Below are 25,952 nucleotides of genomic sequence, written 5' to 3' on the forward strand. Positions count from 1 at the left end.
CTATAAAGGGAGGTTGGCACTCTTTTCTAAACTGTGATACACATGCTTCTCTCTTGCACATGCTCACATGATTTTTCCACCATGAAGCTGTCATCAGAGAACCCAAGTAGATTCTGGCATCATGCTTTTGGACTTACAGAACAATGAGCTAAAATAAACCTCTTTTATTTTAAAATTACAGTCTCAGGTAGTTTGTTTTAGCAATAGGAAACAAGACTAAGACATACATCATTCTACATTCAGAATCCCTTCACAATTTCACTTGTTAAAACTTTGTATCACTCTAAGGTTTGCATGTGCTTAGGATAAGTTATCCTCTAAAATGCTTCATAATCTCATGATATAATTTGTCTAACAGTCAAAACAGGTATCTCTTTTGTTACCATCATATGTACAATGCTGATTATTATTAGGGGAAAATAAAAATAAATGTAAACATTTATATTGTGAATGGGTTTCCAAAATATGGTGTCCAACAGAAAATGGAAATGTTTTATTTGAAAAAGATCAAACTTATAAAGAAGATTTAAAAGAAAAAAAATATATACATTTGTCTATTTTTAAAGTCTTCAACTATAATAGTGGATTCATGTATATATCCTTGTGATTTTATTAGTTTTTACCTCTGTATCTTGATTCTCTGTTGTTAAGCACATACATGTTCAGGATTATTACATCTTCCTGAAAAACTGACCCATTTATCATTATCTAATATCTTTCTCTATCATCTCTTGACAACTTCTCTTGCTCTGCAGTCTGTCCTGTCTGATTGTAACATGGCCACTCCTGGTTTCTTGGATTAGTGCTAGTATATCTTTCTCCACCCATTCACTTTTTTCCCTCCATAGGCATAAGCAGAGGTTAATTTACGAAAGCAGACACATGTTCAAGGAAGAGTGGGGGCAATTTCAAGACAGATGCCTTTGGTGGTAAAGCAAGGAATACATATTCAAGGGAGATTGTGGGCCATTTCCAGAGGGAAAGACATCCTCTACTCACTTACTTTTAACTTACATGTGTCTACTTAAAGGAGGTTTCTTGTAGACAACATACATTTTGGGTCTTGTATTATTTTTCCCAATCTGACAATCTGGCTTTAAATTGGTGCATTCAGCTACTGATTTTCAAAGTGATTAAAGATATGGTGGGATAGATAGCACCCTACTTTTACTATTTTCTATGTTTCCTGTTTTTCTTCCTCTATTCTTTTTCTAACTTTCATGGTTTTAATTGAGCATTTTATGTGAGTATATTTTCTCTCCTTCAAGTTTGCAATATATATTCACAACTGATGCATGTCTATCTTCAAACAGCACTATTCTATCTCATGGATATTGTGAGCACCTAATAACAAAATATCCTTAAATATTTCTTCGATTCCTACATCATATGTGATTCAATTCAATTATGTGCATACATGGTCTTATGCATATGAATAACATAGATGCAGGAGAATACATTCTAAAATGCCTTACTGCTATTGTTATTTTGAACAAATTTTCATCTTTTGGATGAAATTAAAATTAAAAAATTAAAATTTTTCATTTGAATAGTAAATATTCAAGATACCTAAAGCTTCTCTCAATTTTTATTTCTCTGAGAAAGTCTCCATTTTTCCTTCACTTCTGAAGGGTAATTTAAAAACATACAGAAGTCTAAATTGGTGATTTATCTCTCAATTTTCTTTAAATATGTCACTCCATTCTCTTCTTTCTTTCATGGCTTCTGAAAGGACGTTGATTTAATTCTCATCTTTGGTCTCTATAAGTAGGCATTTTCTCTCTGGCTTCTTTTCAAAATCTCTCTTCATCTTTGATTTTCAGTAATTTTTCTCAAATGATATGCCTATATGTTGTTTTGGGTTTTATATCTGTTTGTTTGTTTGTTTACATAATCCTAGTTGTTGTTCTCTGAGTTTCTTTTATCTGCAATTTGGTTCCTGACATTAATTTGGGGGAGAATCTCAATCACTATTATTTCTTTTTTTCCCTATCTCTTCTCCTGCTTTGTGTTTTTATTATAAATTTGCTAAACTCTTTGTAGTTATCCCACAGTTCTTGGATATTTTGTTCTTTTTAACTTATCACTCTTGGTTTTCTTTGCTTTTTAGTTTTGAAGGCTTCTATTCATATACCCTCAAGTTTTGGAATTTTTCTCCCGAGCTGTTTCAAGTCCTCTAATAAACCCATCAATGCCATCTTTCATTTCTGTCTCAGTGATCTTGATCTCGAGCATTTCTTTTTGGTTCTTGGGATTTCTATCTTTGTGCTTTCATTACTCGTCTCTTCTTTCAGGCTGTCTATTCATGAACTGTCTTAGCACACTCTTCATGATTTTTTAAAAGTTTGAAAGTTAGTTTTTACTTTTGTTTTGTTTTTCTTTGTTTGTTTTAAGGTGGTCAGACATGATGTCCTGAGTGTAAGAGCTTCTGTAAATGACCTTTAACATATTATGTCATGGTGTTCAGGGAGAAGCAGTGTTTTATAGTCCAATGATTAGGTCTCAGTGTTTGGGGTGAGCTTATGCTTCTAGACTATAGACTTCAAAAGTATTTCTAAGTGTTCTTTCCACCTCTGAGGAGACAGAGAGGCAAGAATGAGCTGGAGTTGGGCATTTCTTTCTTCCCTGTGGAAGTCCAGGGTGAGTGGAGTTGAGCATGTCCTCTCCCCTAAGTCAATTAGGCCCTAATAAAACCCCACAAAGTTAGAATGTGGTTAACTTGTTTCTCATAGGTAGAACACAGTGTTATGGGATATTGTAAAATAATTCCTTTTCCCCTACCCTTGCTGGAAGTTTGAGAGTAAATTTTTCTCCAATATTTACTCTGAGAACTTGATCTACAGCCTGGAGGTAAAACACAGTGGAGGCTCCTCATGTCTGGGGCCCCTGGAATCTTGATACAATCATCCACACCTGCCCTCCAGCAATTCATTAATTATAGTTTAACTTTTCTTTCTTTGAAAATAGTTGCTGCAACGAATTTGCTCCAGTATATTGTGATTCTCTTTCTCTGCCATCTGTCTCCAATTTGGAGGCTCTGGTTTGACCTGTGGTTTTATTTCCCTTGTAGATTTAAACATGGGTGTTGACTTTTCAATTTTTTTTTAAATCTTTTTACTTGTTATTGGAATAAAATGGTGACTTCCAAGTGTTTTTTTGTGTGGAACCAATGGTTTATCTTGTTTTAATCATTTTCATTTTCCATTTTGTTCTTCTTTCTCTCTGAATATATGCATAATGTATATTTTATAGCACCCAAGAAGTTCTCTAACAGAACCAGCTTGTACTTCTCAACATCAGAAAACTTAGCATTAGTATGATATTTTAGCTTAATCCACTATCTGTCTTAGTCCATTTTCCATTGGTATAACAAGATACCTAAGGCTTGGTAATTCATAAAGAAAACAGGCTTATTTAGCTATTAGTTCTAGAGCTCAAAAGCATGGTACCAGCCTCTGCTCAGCCCTGATGAAGGTATCACAGTAGGTGGCATCATGGAGGAATGGGTATGAGACAGATCACATGGCAAGAGTGTGGCCAGAGTCTTATTCTTTTATAACTGCACTGTAGTGAAAACTAGGTCATAAAATTTACATTTATTCCTTCAGAAGGCAGTGCCCCCATTGACTTTCCAGGAGAGTCCACCTGTTAAAGGCTTTGCTACCTCTCACATCACCACTTTTGGACCAAACTTCCTGGACAAGAACATTTGAGGAACACACTCAAATCATACTCCCCAAATAGCATCTATTATAATTTTGGCAAATGACCTGTGAATGTAATTTGTGGTATTTTCCCTCTCCCTTATGAAATCTAATCTACGACCAGATATTATTATTGTTAGTTTTCACATCTCTTTACTCTCCTTTAATCTAGAATAATTAAGAATATTTCCACAGAATTATTTGTGTCCCATGCCTTTAGCTACTTAAAAATAGAATGTTTCTTTGGGTTTGTCCAGTGCCTTTTCATATTAGATTCAGACTGTGAATTCCTGGCCATTATCAAATCTAGATGGCAGATGATGTCCACATGTGCCTCATTAGTGATATTACCATTCATTACTTTAGCAAGATTCTATCCCATCTCTCCACTGTGCATTATGTTTTCCCATTCAGCTAATAAGGAATCCATATGAGTACACTTTAAGCACATGCAAATATCCTACTTCTCATAAAAATTGTCCTGGATTTAATATCTATTGATGATTCATGTCTGAACTAATCTTTAATGATTGTTCTAAAAGAATTTTTCAGTCCAGAAATTCTTATACATTGACTAGCTGACACTCAACATCTTATTGTAAGCAAAATATGGACCTTAAATCAACTCATGTTATTGTACTGAAATGTTTGTTTACATACAAACACATATATGCAAAAATGCATGTTAATGAATTATATATCATTAATGGATATTTATATAGAGAAATGTACACATATCTATTTATACTGATAAGACTTTAATTTTTTGGATTATATGTGGAGAACTTCTTTGTTCTTATATTGCTGTTTTGAAAATCTCAGAACATTCCTCCCAGCAGATTGACTCTATTCTTAGAAAATACTCAATAATGAAACCCTTGTGAAATTTTTATTCTTAAAACACATTAATTTTTAAAAGTTCATTCAGTTGTGGAAATGAGTTGTGGGCAGAAAAAAAATGATTAGAACTGAGATTCATCTGTCACCAGAACTAAAGAAAAAATGGCAAAAAAAAAAGGTTTGTCTCTGCATCACATTCACATGAGAAATAAACATGACTAATATTTGGGAGAACATTGCATACAAAATCTAGCACTTGAAGTTGTAAAATTCTCATAAGTCAACATTCTTTTATTCATCAACTTAATTTATATTGGATCTACATGAAGGACTTTAAAGACTGATTTTAGCATTAAGTGTGTACAAGAAGAGGTGGGAAAATTACCACTAAATTAAAGGAAGTATTTCAAGTACTTGGATATATAGTGACCTCTCTCTTTTTGGTTGATGACATATAGATTTGCCTTCTGTCTTTTATCTTGTTCTTTTTTCTGTTTTACCAGTCATTGAATTAAAATCAAAAGAAGGCACTTAGTTCTACTTAATTCTATTGAATGTTTTGCCTTCTGACAGCTCAATGTCTCACAAGACTATAAAGCATTAAGTTTTTAGCTCCTCCTGTATAACTCTTATAGCTCCAAATGGTCTCCTGTCTTATGCACATGAGTCACATAAAGATCATTGTCACAGAGACAAAAAGGAAGAAAACTCTTTTCTCTGTACATATTAGAGTTGTTTACTAATTTGAAAGTGCTTGATACCATAACTGTTCTAAAGCCAAAGAGAGAAAACATGGTGTAAAGGTACTAAAATAATCTTCATGAATAATTTAGCTAACTATCTTAGTGGAAGTTTGGACAGTTATCACAGAATTGTACAGAAGCTCATACTCTGCATATGGTAGTGTTTTAACAGAGCACAAATGATTTTGCCTAAAGTGAGAACATGAATTCTTACTAAAAGGCAACAAGATATCTGAATCCAGTGCTATGGGAATGGGAGAAGTCAGGCAGAAGATTATGGTGAGAGCATCAGTTGCTATGATTGAGCAGCTGCATCTCTTGCCTGGCTCCAGCAAGCCGGAGAGGTTCTACAGCTGCAGAAGCCCCTGCAGCAACCTATAAGAACTGGCGGAGGAAGTAAAGACTGCTAAAGATATTCTTGGACTTGAACAGGACAAAGGTTCTTTATTCTCTAGCTGAACTCCATTTTCACACTGTAAAGCTGACTCTGTCCTCAGAACTCCTCAGAATGGGGTCCAGGGTTTACCTTGTGTAGTTGTTGGGTAGATTCAAAAGTGTACAGTGAGCTCTCTATTAAGGTGCTGTCTGCCAAGCCTGAGTTTTCACTTCTAGGCAAGTTGCTGGGTTCTTGCAGATGTTGCTAAAAGCAAGAGAAGTTTGCTCTCAGCTCACTGAGCTTGAGTTCTGATGAACTATGGCCTTAAAGATTTTTAAACATTAACATGGTAGCAGAAAAAAAAGAAGAAGAAGATGATGATGATGATGATAATTTCTATCTTACAAGAGTCAAAGACTTGAAGAGAGCTTTGAAGAGAAGATTCTGCTTCTGAGGGAGTAAAAGGATGTGCCCCATGACCAAGTCCACGGGTATGCATATATACCTTAGAGACCACAACAAAAAAGGCATCTTTCTGAAATTCTCTGGTCTCAAGGAAGAAATTGCTCTGTGTAACAATAATAGAAAACAGTGTATGTGTATCCCACTGAGCTTCATTTCATCCCATTCCCTTAAGAGAGCTTTTATTTTTTCAAAAGTAAGGATTGAAATTGTTCTGAGTCTGAAAAGGGTGTTTTGAAGACACGTATTCTTTTTCTGTCAGTTGCATATAAGTGATTGGGAACAGGGGCCTGAAGATAAAGGCTCTATTTTTATGAGCACCTGTAAAACTCTGGTATTAGAAGTTCTGGGCCAGGCCCTGGTGATGAAGCCAAGCCCACGGTGGGACAGCTTCATGGCATAGAAGCCATCCCCCTGGGTACCCACGATGGCCTTCTCATGGGGTCACTGCCTGCAAAAACATCACTGATCCTGCTTCTGCTGAGCATCTTCATAAAAAGTAAATATCAAACAGATGAGGACAGAACAAAAGAGTGACATAGAGGGCTTCTGCCCAGAACAAGTGTTGCAAAAATCCTGGGGACTGTAGCAATTTCAGCAAAGGCACCTGAGGGCTCGAAGGCATTATTACCCAGATGTGGCCACGAGTGGGACTCCCACTTCCTCATTCATTAGCCTAATGCTTGAAAAGTTTCTTCTAAATGTGAATGCTTTGTCCATGTGACACCCAGAGTGAAACGGTTTACTTTAAAATTGACGCTTTGTCGACATAAGTCAGGTACCTGCTGTTTTAAACAAGTTTAAAAGTTTGGTTGAGCCATAACCTAAGAGAACTCCCAATGGATGGGACATAAAATAAATTATAAGGGAAATTAAGGAACTCTGAGGAAGAAGCAGGGAAAATATGAGAATGAAAATCAGGGTACTACAGTGGGGGGACGTCAGTGTCATAACTAAGGATCCATGTGGCAAAATGGAAACCTGAGTGGGGGAAGTTTAATTATAATATTTGGTCTTTGACTAGTTTGAAATTTACAGCCACCATTAGTTTTTGAGAAAAATTCACATTTGACATAAATAAAAAACTCATGAAAATAAAGAAGGCCCCATCCACTGCAAACCTTGCAATATTTCAGTTACAACTTAGTTCAAAGTCAAAGACATGAACATGCCTTCAGAGATATGGCCCTGCCAAAGCAGGGCAGGGGCCAAAGTAATGCTGATGCTTATGGCAGCTGAGATGATGTTGATGGGGTTTTTGAAAGAGATTGCCTTGCTGGATCAGACCCCTGCCAGCCATAATTTAAAGGGACAGAAGTCATTAGTTTTCAATGTTACTCTCTTTGTACCAGTAAAACTTGTATTTGCCTTTCTTCGCAAGACTCATTGCTCTGTAACTCAATGTCAGTCAGTGAGTGAGACCTGTCTTAGTCACGGTGACAACTGCAATTTTTAGCAGCATGAATATGATACACATGCATCTGGTCTTCTTAAGGATAATTAAATTGGGGCTGTTTTCCAAACTGTGCCTTTATTCTCAGTTCTGTTTGAGAAAGACAAAATATTGATGTTCTTTTATAATCCAGAAAGTTTAGACTATTTATGTTTTTTAAATAAAAGCCATCCTAAATTTAACTCAAAAAAAAGTGAAGGTGAAGCTATAGACTCTTATTTGACCGAATCAATGATTTGAAATAAGATCACAAAGCAATCAAGCAAATCTTCCATGGATTTGTTGAGATTTAATTTAGTCATCATCTGCTAAAACCCTGGACTTTGGAGAAGAAGTTATTTTAGCTTAAAATGACTGGTTCCACAGTTTGCGCATACCTAATGGTCTCATCATGAGTTCTGTGAATCACAATGGACAAAATTTCCAAGGTCCATTTCGACTGACTTTTGGGACTTTGGGAGTTGTTTCTGTTATATCTGATCGAACCATAATGAGAAAAAAAAAATTCATTAAAAAGTCCACCTTCAACAAGCATTCAATGAAATCAGTGTACTTTACCAAGAGTAACACAGTACCTGGTGTTCAGAAGACTCACACTGTACATACCCCTGTCATTCAGTGTCCTGATACTCTTCTGTTTTTTCTTGCCCTGTGAGAACCTTTGCCCTCACCTCTCTTTCCCTTCCCTCCCTTCTTCTTGTAAAAAACAAAATAAAATCTGTTCTGAATAATAATGCATAGAGTCCAGTAATCACCTCTTAAGATCTGAGCATTCAGTTCAGATCTCACTCTTCTTCTGATGGCTGATAAAAATATTTCACACCAAGAGCTAAACATCATGGGCCAAGGCAAATCTCTTTCCTAAGATATCCTAAAAAGCCAGTTAAGAAAATTAAATTTTCCACCTTCATATTTATATAATAATTCATATTAATTCAGTACTTGACACATTATAAAATTCTTTATATAATCTTATTTAGTCATCATAACCACCCTGTGAAGGAGATTTATTTTAGAGCTGAAGAAAAGAAAGTTTAAAGTTTAAAGCATTGAAGTCTTTGCTTGAAATTGCCCATACAGTGGAATAATTGGACTTGGTGCCCTGTGTTTGATCTCTAAGTTCTGTGTTCTCTTTTCTGTGCCACCTGCCTCTTGTGTTATCATGGACATCACTGTTGTGCCACATATATGTGGCCACAACCCCTTCTCAGCTAAGCCTATCAAGAAATGAAAAACACTTCTCTACCCCTTAAATTTGGGTTGTTCTTATAAATTGTTTTGTTATCTGCGTATTTCATGATTTCCAAGTTTCAGTATCAGGATGTGCCTTCCTATTTCATGTTCTTGGAATGTTGGAATGTTTATAACAGTTTATGAAGGACCCTAGAATGAAAGATGAGAGAGAGAGAGAGAGAGAGAGAGAGAGAGAGAGAGAGAGAGAGAGAGAGAGAGGAGATGTTAAACTGTCTCAGCCCAGCCTTCAAACAGACTCAGAAAAAGGACAATAACTCACGGAGGGCCTTCCCTTTCAACTATGATTGCTGCTCTGCCGCAGTAAGCCCAGGTGAGACCAGCCGAAGTGTGTGTTGGAACCACTGGAATTAAAAAAAAACAAAACAAACACAACAACAAACAAAATACACACACACACACACACACACATACACACATATATGGATGTATAAACATATATATATATATATATATATTTGTGATATAATTTGTTACACAGCAATAGATATCTAATACAGCAGTGTTATTATAAATCACTGCAGGAATGCATAGGTATATTTAAAATTTATTATACTGAAAGAAAAGAAAATTCATGTTGAAGTAGAGGAATTTTGGGTTAAGAAAGGTTATTTCATATGTTCAAGTATTATTGCTTTTGTTTCCTGAATGCTATATGAATCATATTATGGGTCATAGCTTTAATAAGGTCAAAAATAACTTATTTTTCTAATATTTCAAACCACACATAATTTTGGACTAAGATAGGATTTCAGCTGCATTATAAGAATTTACCAAGTCCTATAGAATGGTTTTCTATTAATTTTCTACTGTAACTTACCATAGCTATTCTATTAGTATGAACAGCATGCATTCTTTAAAAGATTGAAACTAATAGGAAAGCACTTGGAAAATGAGAAACCAATTTTGTAAATAGCTCAAGCTTTATGCAGTTCACTGTTTTCAGTGTGATTTCAGTGCCTGTCTGACCTGGGTTCAAATCATGGCTCTAGCAGTCATTAACTTTGTGATCTTTGGCAAATTGTTTAACTTCTCTGAGGCTTGATTTTCTTAAGTGTAAATTTCTTAGTATAATGTCAAACCAGTGAGATTCATTTTTATTTAATGTATCTCTTATTTTAAAACATCTACATACTAGTGTCTCAAAAATAAAATAGTGCCAAAACCCAATCTTGGCAGTTAAGATCATAAAACAGAAAAGATTTTGCTTTGTATATAGAGGTTTCCATTATTCTCTTGGTTTTCAAAGTAAATACCAAAGTTATTTTCAAGCAATATGAATTTATTTCTTCTTTTCTAATTGTCATACTTGTTATCTTACTATGATGCTACTAACTTAGGGCTTTGATTATAATTCAAGTTTTTTAATGGTAGCTACAATGATGAGAAGAGCTTAGAAGCTGGAATATCTAGAAAAATGATTATCTGAATCAAAAATCTAACTGTGAGATAATGGCAATATTTCAGGAATGAGGAGCTGTGACATGATGATGGTGACAAGTGGAAATTACTTAAGATATTCTGTTGGGCTGCCTCTGACCCACTTGACAAAAATCTTAGCTTTTTCCAGACGCAAACTATAGATATTCTAATGCACTAGTTTTGGATGGGCTTTGAAATCTGTATTTTAAAAAGCTTCTCAGATAATTCTTTGTTCAGCTCAGCTGGAAACCAGTGGTCTACTTGGCAATGGCCAGGGAATAGACAATCATTTTCGTAAATATTGAACTGCATTTTATCTTTAGTTTAAAAAGGATCTCATTTACTGTTCTCAATATGAAAAAAGTTCTAATAATATGAATTCAAGAAAAATTATCCCAGGGTTTTATTTCTACATTGCTCCCTGATTTGAAAAAAAAAAAACTAAATGTGTATAAAATATGTTAAATATTTGTTCATCAGGTTTGAAGTTTACAGAATAACCCTACCTATGGTTTTTGATCTGCTCTTTACAGAAGCTCTCAGGAAAGAAGAGAAATGCATAGCAGTGTTCTAGTGTTTTGCAGCTGGCAATGCCCCTTGACTTCCTTGACCCTTTCAAGCTCATATTGTCATAATTTGTTCTCTCACAGTTCAAAATACACACTGTTTCTAGTTGCCCGGGTGTACAATGTTGAATTACATTTTTGTATTTTTTTTCATGCTATCAGTCCCTCTGCTGAGAATTTCAGTCCTGGTCTTATTCTCATAAATAAAGACTCATCTAATAGCTTTCCTGGTTTGATTGATGAGCAGAACAAACAGGGAGCCAACCACTGGGTCATGCTGCCTCCTCCAATGTCTAGGAAAGAATTTGACAGTAGTCAAGTACAAAGTATCTATACTCACCACCCCCCTCTTCCTCTGTATGGGAGGTTTCTTTATCATATTGCAAAGGAATGAAGGACTTCAACTTGACATAGAGGTCAATTTGCATTTAAAAAAACTGATAAATTTCTTTTAAATGTTCTAGGCTTGTGCCTGGTTCTTTTGATGTTGACACAAACTCTTTCCCTTTTGCCCTCTCTCTGTGTGCCCCCAAATATGTCAGTGACTATGAGTTACTTCCTAGGAACATTTAAAAAATTTCCTTTAATTAATAATTTCTAAAAAGTAAAGCACTAGCAAATTTCAGCACTTCAAATATTACTAGTGACAAATTCTTTGCTACCTCATCTTAGATCTCACAATAAGTCAGGACACCCCGGTGTGTTGTGTCAACTCACATCCCTTAGCAGTCCTTTATTCCAGATGGAGCCAGGAAAGGGCAGGCCAGCCACATCACAGGCTGCAGCTTGGGGCATTAGTTCAATGACTTAAGAACACCTCATGCAGAGTGTACCAGTTAGACTAACAATTAGTGATGGATATAAAAATAGTTGCTTTCCCCCCTGCACTGAGGTGAGGACACTAATGTCATCTAGACGGGGGCATCTAAAGATGCTATCAATGTAACCTCTGTTAAGTCACTTTTCCCCTTGTCTAGAGCTTTCTCGTCTGTGAAATGGAGATATATCGTCATGTCAATGTGTTTTCATGGTGATAAAAATCACTCTTGAGGGTAGCATACAGCTGCTCAATCTTGCTGTACTATAAATAATCAGGTCAGATGTTCCTGTTCATGTAATACTAAAAACACCTACTAATTTTATTTTCATTTTTTTATTGACAATATTAAAAAAAAACATTTGGTTACTTTTACTGGTTTCAATATTTGGATCCTCCTATTTTAAATTTCCATGGGGGATTCTAAATTTTATACCATATGTCACAGTATTAAATAGTATCAAATATTTCAAGATAAAGTTCATTTTCTAATGTAATAAGACCACCTTAAATGTTTTTATTTGTATAGGTTTTGTGATTGAATTGGAAAAAACATAGATTCCTGTTAAATAGCACATGAGACATTTTGCCCTGAGATGTGAAAGGAATTCTTTCCTTGCTGTCCATAAGTGTTGGTGCAGCCTGCATGTGAGATGGCTAGTGGTAAACTGAGTACCTTAAATAGCTTCAGGATGAGGCTGGTCACCAGAGAGATCAAGACACAGTAAGAAAGATAAGAATTTCATTCCCATTCCACTAATCTCAAGAAATGGAAGGGATGTCACAGGTTGAGTGATTGCCAATGGCCAATGATGTCATCAATTAAGGCTAGGTAAAGACACCTCCATAAAAACCCAAAGAATGGGGATCGGAGAGAATTCAGATGGTTGAACACTTGGAGGGGACCAGTTTGTGGCATGCCCCTCGAGGACACCGTAGTTCCACATCCCATCCGACATGCCATGCCCTATGCATCACCTCCATCTGGCTATTCATCTGTATCCTTTGTAATGCATGGGTCTATTAATTCAAGTGTTTCCCTAAGTGCTGTGAGCCAGCCTAGCAAATAATTGACCCAGAAGAGATCATCATGGGAACCCCAAGTTATAGCCAGTACATCAAAAGCACAGGTCCCAATTGGAGCTGTGACTAGAACCTGGAAGGCAGGATGACGATTTCTGGGACTGAGTCCTTAACCTGTGGGGTCTGATTCTATCTCCAGGTAGATAGTCTCCTGATTGAATTGAATTAGAGGATAGCTAGGCTCAAGAGTCAGCTGGCTGTGGGTGAGGAAAAGCCCTCACGTACATTTTGGTGATCAGAGATTAAGTACTCAGGGTTGTGTGTTGTGTGTAAGAGTAAAGAAAAACAGTTCATCTTTTCTTATAATTCTACAGAGACTCCTTAAGTCTCCTAAAATTTCTGGGGTAAGTACATTAACTAAACAGCTTTATTTGATCCATCTGGTACAATGTGGCACTAACCCCAAGTAAACTATTTCAATTAAAAGTGGTGTGGTATTTTGAGCATGTTAGGGGGGGAAGAGGGGAGTCTCAGGACATCTTTGATAAAATAACACTTTATACTTTGGCAGGGTAACATTTGGGGAAAATTGTGGAAAAGAGGCATCCTCAGGCCACCAGGAACACTTTTCAGGCAGATTTATTGTACCAGTTTTCAAGGTAAACCAGTTTTTGTAGCTAAACAATTTGTGCAAACATATGCCCACAGAAACATGTGCCTACTGTTTATGCAGTATGTAGGATACTGAGATAAAAACAAACAAACAATAACAATCACACAATATGGTTGGCACACTGAAGGGCTACATTTTATTCCCCTTTGTTGAGAATAAATGGCTTTCTCAATGCAGCCCAAACAATGGATCTTTTTATTTACACCTTATTCCTGGTCACTACTTTCAGGGCTGACTAGAGACTTGGGACTCTCTTAGGTGGAATTAAAGTTTACAACAGTCCACATTTTCCCTGTCTTATAAAGAAGTCAAGAAAAAGTGGTCTTCATTAGAAACTAGCCCTAATTCCTAGAGAAATAAGTCCCCCCAAAGCAGATAAACAGAATACAGGAAGATAAAAAAGCATGAAGACGTGAGACTATTTTTTTCTAAGACTGCTAATTTAGAGCTTGTTCTGGTATCTTATCATTGTGTTCTCCACCCTACATTCTCTCTCTCCTTTATAAAATTATATGGCATCTCTCTCTCCAGACCTCCTCTCCCACCCAACACTCCTCTCAACTCCATTTGTCCAGAGAAAATATTTTGAAGTGTAAAAGTAAATAAAAAAATCTACTTCAAGTTTCTTCTCCATTCAATGGTGCCTTTCATTGAACTATTATGTGGGATAGAAAACAAAATTAATGGTGTTAGGTTAGAAAGAGAGTGACCTTTCTCAGCTCTGGCAGGCCCTTCCTTTTGATAGACATTTGCTGGCTGATTCAGAAGGTATCTTATCTGGTGACTGTTGCCATTGAAATGTTCAGAGTAGAAGATCAATAAGTGGCCCAAGAAAAATGCTTGCATCCAGATTCCAGAATGTACAGGATGACATTTAAAGTAAAAAAGAGAGTCTTCCTGTTGGATGGTGGCTTTTTAAAGTGAGATGACACTTAGAGGTGGTTTGATACAATTTAAAAAAGAGCATTACTTGCTATGTCTGTCTCCTAAGAAGGAAAATTGTAGAGACCAATAGTATCTTAGCTTTTCCATTAAGATTCAGGTGCTACTTGTTTCCTTATCTGGTTATTTGTGACCAAAGTCTCAAATTCATTCAGTAAAGAATGAATCTATTCATTTTGGACCCTCAACATTATTTGGCTGTATGTGACTGTCGCTTCTATCCAGGGTGGAAAGTCAATGTTTCTTCTTGTCTCATTGTCTCAATTACACGACTAAAAATTTAAGTGGGTGGATGGAACTTTTGCCTTTTGGATTCTTATCATGGCTTAATTTTTCAATATCTCTCATGTATAGAAAATAGCGTATCTATTTAAATTGCATTACAATGTATTAAAATTAAATTTCCTATCAAAATTTTGTGAAATATTAAAATTACTGAAGCTAAAACAATAGGGTTAACACTTATTTTTCTCTGTTGTTTAAAAGCAAAAATCTTAACACATTTCATCATCTCCAACTTAATTATAAAACATGGACATTTATGTACAAAAAAATGCTTAAGCAGCATTACTTGTGTAAAAATATGGAAATAATCTAAATTTTTTTAATGGAGGTATAATTAAAGGACCAGACATTTATTATTTTTAATAAGGAATACAATAAAAATCACATAGTCAGTGATAATGTTTTGGTGGTCATTTTTTTTCTAATAACTTCAAAAAATTTTGTTTTTGAAAAAATATCCACACAAATATAAACTATTAGACAATTGAGATAATGGTACATGGGGATGGTATTTTACATTTTTTAGAAAACCTTCACTCTCTCTTCTAAATTTCTCCTTTCATCAATTAACATTTACCAGGTAGCTAGTGTAGATGATTCCTGGCTTATCATGGCTTGACTTAGGCTTTTTCAACATTTCAATAATAGGAAAGTGATATGCATCACAGAAACTGTATAAAATCAGAATGCTACAGAGTGCTGGGTTCTTGAACTAGGATGTTTTTTAGGTTATGTGAATTAAATGCACTTTTGACTTAAAGTATTTCAAGTTGTGTTGGTTAATTGTGTGCAACCTCACTGCATGTTGAGGAGCACCTGTGTTGTCAACTAATTGTGATTCTTTTCTTTCCCCATGCCAACATAGTCCTAAGAGTAAAATGTTAAATCAAAGATATATATATATATATATATATATATAGTTTATTTTAATAAACATTTATTTCATTTCAAAGAAACCAGTAGAATGCATATTCTAAGAAAAGAGAATGTCTTTCAGTCCCCACTAAAAGTAAATATTTTTCTATTTAATGTTGCATAATCTAATGCATGGGATAATAACTACGATTATATTTGAGGATCCTTTCAAATATGTACTAGAAATTAATTTTTCTAGTTTCTATGTTCTTATTTGTATCATTTTAATTTTTCTCTAGTATTCTGAGTTTTTGTTAAAATTTGTGAGATTAATCTTTATTTTAATATAAAAAATTTAGAGAAAAATATTTTACCCTTGTATCCTCTGTATCCCAGAATATAAAATTTTACATATACAATGAAAGCATTTTTCTATGCAACAAAATTTATATTGTGTGAAAATTGCATATTACTCTTGGAAACTGAATTTTATCAGGAAGCAATAGGGACAACTTCTTAAAGATAGGAAAGAAGATGTGGCAGTCACAATTTAAGAAATTTGGAAATACATCAAGATTGTCCAAAGTGAGATTCTAGAACTGAAGTAAGGGAGACATTTTTGAATGGTTTGTCCTGCATTTATAATAATATAACAAAGATTTTTTTCCTTGAATTGTAAATATAGGAAGAGCTTTCATTTATTATTTAGCATAGTTTTTTTTTTCTCCTGCAACAAGCTGAAGTTTCTTCCTTGACTAAATTCTTGAGATAAATATATCATGGTACCTCAAAGAAAAAACGAGATGCCTTTCAGCTAACCTTACTGAAGAATATCAGTGAGGAGGCCATATACAGGTGGTAGAATTTTACCCTTTAAACACTGTCCTTAATGTACCTATAGAACCATTGTACTTAATGTACTTATAAAGAAAATGTGGGAAAACCACACAAATCACAGTTTTTTTTTTTTTTTTTTCATTCCAGGCAACAAACAAATGGTGCTTCAACAGTCCTTCTAAAAGACAGTTTCCATGAGGAGATTAAAGTCCAGGGCTATGAGGCTGTTATAAAGGCTTCATAATTTCTGACACCTATACATTTCTGAAGAAATTTATTTTTTAAAAAGTAACAGTTATTAGTCTGATTTTTCTATTTAGGATCCCTGATTTATGGCTGGTAGGGGTAGTATACATTTATGTAAAGAGCCCTAGAATCTATTATTTTTTAAAAAGTAACAGTTATTAGTCTGATTTTTCTATTTAGGATGCCTGATTTATGGCTGGTAGGGGTAGTATACATTTATGTAAAGAGCCCTAGAATCTATTGGGAGAAAAGGAAAAGAAAGTCACCTCCTATAAAGACCATGACCCTATTTTTCTAGCATCTCTGGTACTTCAGTGCTTCTAGGATCAGGCAGCTATTTCTGCCTTTGCCTAATATTATATTTTCCTGCAGAAACGCTGTCATATTTAATGCTATGACCATGTGTTGAAGATAGTAGGTTCTCAATAAATGCGTCTAGAATAAATAAATGAACAGATTGTCACATTAACTTATTTATTGAGTTAAAAAAAAAGCTCAAGCCAAAGAATTTCTTATAAACTGAATTACAGATAGAAGAGAATTCTGGAAGACAGGAGTTATACCCAGGCATTATACCCTCACTAAAATAATTTAACAAATTTCTTCTACTTTTTTACCTCAGGATTATTATTTTGGACTTTCATAGTTTATAGTCTAGGCCTTCATTACTAGAAATACATGCTCCTTAAGTCTCTCAAAATTTTTTAACTGATAAATTCCAGATATTACATCAGCCATATTTTAAGCTCCTCCTCATATATTTGTATTTTCCTCATATTATTTGCTAGTTTTTACAGTTGAATAGCCCAGATGCCATACTCTTATAAGGTTTCAGAATCTTTATGGTTTTAAAATATTTATTCAACTAATATTTTTGCTTGCATATTATGTCTTAAATACCAAAGACATTGACATATTTACAAAATTAAAAGTAGCTTTTTTGTACATTTAAATTTACCCCTAAATTCCCACTTTATATGTTGTGTATTTTTTTTACTTTTATTTTTAAATGTATTTTAAACTTTAAATGGTTCTATATATTAAAACTTTTTAATAGTTTTACTTATTAAAAGTAACTTAGGTCTCATGTCTTCATAAGCCTTTTTGAAAAAATTAAGAAATAAATTGCTATTTTTGTTTTTTTAAAGTCAATCAAGAGCAGAGAGATAAATTTTATCAATTTTATGGAGCTAATTTTTTAAAGATCAACCATATTTAATAATGCAGTATCAAAATTGCCATAGAATGCAGTCTTAGGGACTGGTTCGTCTTGTTTTCTAGGCTTGGTTATTTTATCTTAGCTATTTTTGGAAAGCTGAAGAAATCCCTGTGAAAAACTATATCTATTGATTATGATTCCTACATCTTAAATTTCCCATAGGAATCTTATAATCTAGTTATGAAACCTCATCTTTCTTATTCACCTGGTCCTTGAGGACTCAAAAGCAGTCAATTTCCAGCAATTTATAGCCAACTCTTATTGCACTTGGCTTGACAACTGTTAGCTCAGGATGTTTCCCAGAGGCATAGAAACCAACTATAGAAAATCCCAATGAGCCAAGGCAGAAGGTTATTGGAATTCAGCCACTTAACTTCCCATTTCTTGAGTAAGGTTTTTATTGAGCCCAATTCATAAAGTGAACTTTGTGATTGAGATAACCAAAATTAAATCAGGTCGGCTGTACTCAAAACCATGTTCATTTGCAGAAGGCAAGAAAAAATTTCTGTGTGGTAGTTGTCATGCTACACCATAAAAGATACACTTTGCACATTTTTATTTAATATAGACTTAAAATCTGAGGCTTTAGGGCTGGGGCTGTAGCTCAGTGGTAGAGCGCTTGCCTAGCATGTGTGAGGCACTGGGTTTGATCCTTAGCACCACATAAAAATAAACAAATAAAATAAAATCATTCTCTCCATCAACAACTAAATTTTTTTTAAATATCTGGAGGTTTAATATATTTTAAATTACTACAGAAGCAAAGTACTGATTCATAATAAATTTCCTGTCTTTGAAAAACATAGCATGAGCTACTTTCAGACCAAGTGTTTAATGATTTAAAAAAAAATGAAATTAAATTTGGCAAAGAAAAATTGTTCTTTTACAAAATGAGATGGTTTGTTGTGCTACTCCAATTGGGAATTAAAAACTTTTATCTGAAATCTGTAGGTAGGTATCTATTTATCTACCTACCTATCTACCCATGGTTTTGTTTTCACATGTCAGAATCATTTGCTCAAGAAACTGCTTAGAACCTTGTTAAACTCCACTAAAAACAACAACAACAACAACAAAACACCTTGGGAAACATTTAAAATGCATTAAATTAGAAAATATTCCTATAGAGTACTAAGAATGAGCAGTCATGTAAAGGCAAACAGTTTAAACATCTTTTGTGTCTCCAAGATAGCATGTTGGTGTTAAAGCTTTAATTATTTCTAGAAAACCCTTTGTACATTGTATTTTGTTGATTAACCCTTATGTAGATCTTTAAGTCATCATACATACTATAGAGTTTAAATTATTTTAGAAGTCAACAAGATATTTTAAATTTAATATGTTTTATTATTTTTCTTTTTATTGGATCTTTTTAGTTACCCATAACATTCAGGTTCATTTTGCCATATTTATAAAATAATGAAATATAATTTGTTCTAGTTCAGTCCCCAGTACTCCCCCCCCCCCCCCGCATTCCTTCTCCTCTACTCTATGGACCTTTTGCTATTATCAGTTTTCTTTTTTTTTTTAATTAGTGTCTTATGGATGTACATGGTGGTGAGATTCACTGCAGTATATTCATATTGGTACATAAGAAAGTTAGGTCAGATTCATTCCACCATCTTTTCCTATCCCATCCTTCTTTCTTCTCTTCATTCCCTTTCATCTACTCAACTGATCTTTCTTCTGTTTTAATGGAATTCCTACCTTTTTTTTCTTTCAATTTATTTCAGATTAGTTGCATATAAAAGAAAGCATTCAACTTTGACTTTCTGGATCTGACTTATTTCATAACATAACAGTCTCCAGTTCCATTCATTTATGGGCAAATGCCATGATTTAATTCTTCTTTATGGCTGAATAGTACTCCACTGTGTATATATACTACATTTTCTTTATCTATTTACCCTGTTGAAGGACACCTCTGTTGATTTCATAGCTAGGCTATTGTGAATTGTGTTTCTATAAATATTGATGTGGCTGTATCCCTATATATGCTGATTTTAGACCCTTTTGATATAATACTGAGGAGAGTATAGCTGGGTCATATGGTGGTTTCATTCCTAGTTTTTTGAGGAATCTCAATGTTGCTTTCTAGCATGGTCACACTAGTTTGTAGTCCCATCAATATATGAGTGTACACTTTTCCTCAGATCCTCACCAACACTTATTATTTGTATGATTGATAATGGCCATTCTGACTGGAGTGAGATGAAATCTCAATTAGTTTTTATTTCCATTTCTCCAGTTATTAGAGATGTCGGACATTTTTTTCATATATTTGATGGTTATTTGTATTTCTTCTTTCGAGAATTGTCTATTTTGTTCTTTTACCCATCTATTCTATGGGTTGTTGTTGTTGTTGTTGTTGTTGTTATTATTATTATTATTATTATTATTGGTGTTTAAGTTTTTGAAGTAGGTGACAAAGATCTTCTCTAATTATGTACGCTCTAGCTTCATGCTCTTGTTTCCTTTGACATGCAGAAGCTTTTTAATTTGATGGCATCTCACTTATTAATTTTTGGTTTTATTTCTTAAATTTTAGGAGCATTATTAAGAAAGTCAATTCCTATGCCAATATATTAAAACATTGAGCCTACATTTTCTTCTAGCAGTTGCAGAATTTCTGATCCAATTTCTAGATCTTTGATCCTCTTTGAGTTGACTTTGCTTCAGGATGAGACATAGGGGTCAAATTTCATTCATCCACATAAGGATCTCCAATTTTCCTAGCACCGTTTGTTTAAAAGCCATCATTTCTCCAGTGTATGTTTTGGCACCTCTATCTGGTATCAGATAACTGGATTTGTGTGGGTTTGTCTCTGTGTCTTCTATTCTAGTTCATTGGTCTTCATGTCTGCTTTTGTGCCAGTACCATACTGTTGTTTTTAGCTATACCTCTATAGTTATTTGAAGTTGGGTATTGTGATGCTTCCAGCCTTACCACCCGACCACAACCATTTTTTTTGGTGTGGGGGGGTACCAAGGTTTGAACTTAAGGGCACTCAACCACTAAGCCACATCCCCAGTCTTTTTTTGTATATTTAGAGACAGGTTCTCACTGAGTTGCTTAATGCCTCTCTAAGTTGCTGAGGATGGCTTTGAACTCAAGATCCTCCTGCCTCAGCCTCCTGAACTACTGGGATGACATGCATGCACCACTGCACCTGGCAGCTTCACTCTTATTGCTCAGGATTGCTTTCTCTTCTGGGTCTCCAAAGAAATTTTAGAACTGCTTTTTCTAATTTTTTAAAGAATATTATTGATATCTTAATGGAATTGCATTGCATCTCTATAACCCTTTTAGTAGTATGATGATCTTTTTGACAATGTTAATTCTACCTTTCTAAGAACATGGGAGGTCTTCTTCAATTCTTTCTACAGTGTACTACAGTTTCCCTTATAGAGGTCCTTCACCTCCTTTGTTAGATTAATTCCTAATTTTTTTTTGAGGTTTTGTGAATGGGATAGTTTTCTTACTTTCTTTTTCAGCAGAGTATAGCAGAGTGATTGATTTATGTATGTTGAACTTGTTTCCTGCCACTTTACTAAATTTGCTATAAGATCTAAAAGTTATTTAATGAGTTTTTTGGGGACTTCTCGATATAAGACCCTGTCATCAAGAAACAGAGATCATTTGACCTCTTACTTTCCTATTTGCATGATTCTATTAATTTTCTTCTCTTGCCTGATTGCTCAAGCTAAAGTTTCAAGGACTGTATTGAATAGGAACAGTGAGTATGGGTATTCTTTTCTTGTTACTGTATTGAGAGGAAATGTTTTCATTTTTTTTCCATTCAGTATGATGTCAACTTTAGGTTTGTCATATATAACTTTTACAATGTCTCGGTAAGTTTCTTCTATCCCTAGTTTCTCTAATGTTCTAAACATGCTTTTTCGGTATTGACTGTCAAATGCCTTTTCTGCATTTGCTGAGATAATCATGTGAATCTTATTTTTAACTCTATTTATATGGTGAATTACATTTATTGATTTCTGTATGATGAACCAAACTTGCATCCCTGGGATGAACCCCACTTGATCATGGTGCACTAACTTTCTAATGTGTTTTAGTATATGGTTTGCCAATATTTTATTGAGAATTTTGTGTCTGTGTTCATCAAGGATATTGGCTTGAAGTTTTTTCTCCTTGATGTCTCACTATGTGGTTTGGTGTCAGAGTGACACTGGCTTCATAGAATAGATTTGTCAGTATTCCTCCTTTTCTATTTCATGGAATAATTTGAGGAGGATTGGCACTAGTTCTTTAGTGATCTGGTAGAATTCAGCTAAGAATCCATTTGATCCTGGACTTTTCTTTGTTGGAAGACTTTTTGATAGCTCCTTCAATTTCATTACTTGATATTGATCTGTTTAAGTTTTCTATATCCTTCTGTTTCAACTTGACTAGCTCATAGGTCTCTAAGAATTTGTCAATATTTTCATGATTTTTTAGTTTATTAGAGTATAAATTCTCAAAATAGTTTTTAATGATTTCAGCAATGTCTGTGGTTATATTTCCTTTTACATCTCTAGTTTTTAATTTGAGTCATCTTTCTCCTTATTTTGGTTAGTTTGGATAAGAGTTTATGAATCTTGTTTATGCTTTCAAAGAACCAATTCTTTGTTTCATTGATCCTTTGTATTTTTTTAAATTCTCAATTTCATTGATCTCAGCTCTAATTTTAATAATTTTTTTCTTCTACTGATTTTGGTGTTAGTTTGTTCTTCTTTTCCTACAACCCTGAGGTGTAATGTTAAATGATTTATATGTTATCTTTCTATCTTTTTGATATATAAACTCAGTGCTATAAACTTTCTTCTTAAAAAATTGTTTTCATACTATCCCAGAGATTTTGACATGTTGTATCATTATTCTAATTTGTGTTTAAGAATTTTTAAAATTTCACCCTTGATTGCTTCTGGAATCCATTAATCATTTCAAATTGTATTATTTAACATCTCCAGATGTTGGAGTGGTTTTGTTGTTGTTTATCTTGTCATTGATTTCTAATCTCATTTCATTTTGATCTGATGGTATCCAAGGATTTATCTCTATTTTTTTTTGCTTTATTACCTAAATATAATTTTTTAAAATTTGCTTTGTTACCTAAATATAATTTCTTCTAGAAAGTGAATTCAGTTGTCAAGAGATAAAATATTCTATAGATGTCTGTTAGATACAATTGATAATTAGTGTTTTTTTAGTTGTCAAGGATTTTACTTAATATATGTCTGCATAACCTATCTAGTGGTGCAAGAGGTGGGTTGACATCACCCAGCATTATTTCATTGTGGTCTACTTGATTCTTAATATAGGGAAGGGTTTTATGTGTGTAGATGCACCATTTTTGAGGACACAGATATTTACAATCATTATATCTTATTGTTGGATGATGTTTTTAACCAGTATGATATGACCTTCTTTGTCTCTTCAAATAAATGTTGGCTTAAGGTCCACTTTGCCTAATATAAGGTAGTTATCCCTGCATACTTATGGCTACCATTTATATGACATATATTTTCCTATTCCTTTTACTCTCAATCTGTGGTTATCTGTGTCTTTAACATGAGTCTCTTGCAAAACATGTTATTTGATATTTTTTTTGGTAATCCAATTTGCCAATCTATGTTTTTTGATTGAAGAGTTTAGACTGTTTACATCCAATGTTATTACAGAGAATATTTTTACTTCCTGCCATCTTGATTTATTTCTAATATTTAATTCAAACTTGATTTTCCTTTAATTGATTAGTCTTTCTAGTGTAATTAATCCCTATGCTGGCTTTCATTTTTATTTTTATTTCTTCTTTATGAAATATTCCATTGAGTATGTTTTCTAATGCAGGCTTTGTGGTTATAAATTCTTTTAGTTTCTACTTCTCATGTTAAGTTTTTATTCTATCTTCAATCTGAAGCCTACTTTTGCTGGGTATAGTAATCTTTGTTGGCACCCATTTTCTTTCAGAGCTTGGTATATATTATTCCAAGTCCTCCTGGCTTTTAGAGTCTGGGTTAAAAGATCAATCGAATTCTGAATTGGTTTACCTCTAAATATACCTGCTATATTTCTCCTGAACCTTTTAAAATTCTATCCTTATTCTGTATATTAGGCATTTTTATTATACTATGTCTTGGAGATCTATTCTGATTCTATTTGAAGATTTGTATGAATCTTATATTTGAATTTACATCACATTCTTATGATTTGGCAAATTATTAGCTATTACTTTATTGAAAAGGTGTTTCTTAATTTTGTATTTCAGAGTTTTTAATCTACCCCAATGATTCTTAAATTTGGTCTCTGAATGGTATCCCAGCTTTCTTGAATATTCTGGTCATGGTCCCTTAACATCTTTTTTTTGATTAGCTTTATTTTTAAGATTATATATTTTGTACTCAAGGCAAGAAAATCCATCATCAATGTGACATGATCTATTGGTGATGCTTTCCACTGGATTCTTAATTTAGTTTATTGAGTCTTTCATTTCCAGGGTTTTCATTTGGTTCACTTTCAGAATCTCCATTTCTTTATTAAAATGAACTTTCACTTCCTGTATTTTCTCTCAAATTTCACTACTTACATCTTCCTTTAGATCCTTGAACATTTTAACTATGAATTTTCTAAATTCTTTCTCAGATGTTTCCTCCACTGTGATATCAATGGAGTTACTTATTCAAGTGTTATGGGCAGTTTGGAGTAGTGTGTTCCCTTGATTTTTCATATTAACTTATGTCTACTCATCTACTGGGATGATTATCAGTTTTTCTTTTATGTAAGGGACTTTTCATGAGCCTCTTTCTCTTAAGAGCCCGGAGATGGGTGAATATCCAGGTATCAATAGTTTAACTCAATATGTGGCTTCTATTGTTCCCAGTATCACCACCACTTTAAGAGAAATCACTGAACCCAATTACTTCAATCACTTCAGAGCTATGCCACATACTATTCAACCTTATGAAAAGTAAAAAAACTTGTTGATATCTGTTCTACACAGTTCTTCTTATCTACATATAAACTTGTAGTAAAGTTCTAAATAGGTCAAAAATTAGTTTTAAATACAGTAAAATTGCTCTAACATTATGTGGGTGTTGAAAAGGGAAAGAGAAAAATTGGGCAAAAGAGAGAGAAAACAGAAAATAATAATACACAAGTAAAAAGGAGAAAAGGAAGGATGGGGAGGAATTGAGTTAGTAGAAGATAATGTGAGAGGAACAAAAGAGGGCAAGAGGAGCAAGTATAAACCTGAGTTAGAAAAACAAAGAGGGAATGATTCCAAATAATGCTTTAAACTACTGGAAGAAATACATTCATAATGTGGGCTATTAAGGTAACAATTATCAAATCAAGAAAAATTTTATTTATGATTAATGTTAATGTTAGAGGTTTTTTTAATTTTTTTATTAGTTGCTCAAAACATTACAATGATCTTGACATATCATATATTTGATTCAAATGGGATGCGTAATCTTATTTTTCCTCTTGGAGAAGAAAATTTTTACTGAATCTTGGTTTGGATTTCATTAGGATTTGGGACATTTAGAAGATGTCTGTCATTCTTTGGCTTTGGATGCCTCTAGAGGTGCTGAGGCACAGGAAACACCCCTCTAATTTCTATGAACTTTCTGCCAGCAGATTCTGGTTTGTCATCTCAGGGGCCCAGGTCTCACTGCTCAGAGGGTTATGATGTTGTGTCCGTCGGTTATGGAATTTGGGATGCAGGGCTCTGGGCAGTCAACTGTGATTGCTTCTCTTGCTGACTGTGACTGAGGTAGTTTCTAGCCAGTATCCAAACTGTGTCCAAATACTCACCAGCTGTGACCATAAGTCAGGCTGGGTGCCATTGCTCTCTGTTTTCTTGGGTCCAGGCAACTTTCTTCTTGACCAACCTCTTGCTGGATATATTCATGATGCCAGCACTTTCCTGGAACTCCTGCAACTTCTCATGACCTGCCTTCTGCTGGCTGCTGCCATGATCTGGGTACCATCCTTTTATGACCCTGGGAATAAAGGGTAGATTCCCTTGGGGGCAGACACCATGCAGACTGCTGCCACAGTCAGGTAGAAAGTCTCTCTAGGCTCCCTAGGACTTAAGCAACTTCCTGAGTGCCTTCTGCAAACATCAGCTGTAGCAGTGATCTTGATAGCTTCTCTTTCTTCTGCTTGGGACCAAAACTGTCTTCCTGCTTGGATCCAGGGTCTCCTTTCACACTGCTGTGAATGGCAGGCATCTG

The sequence above is a fragment of the Ictidomys tridecemlineatus genome, chromosome 14 (assembly GCF_052094955.1).
Source record: "Ictidomys tridecemlineatus isolate mIctTri1 chromosome 14, mIctTri1.hap1, whole genome shotgun sequence".
NCBI lineage: Eukaryota > Metazoa > Chordata > Mammalia > Rodentia > Sciuridae > Ictidomys > Ictidomys tridecemlineatus.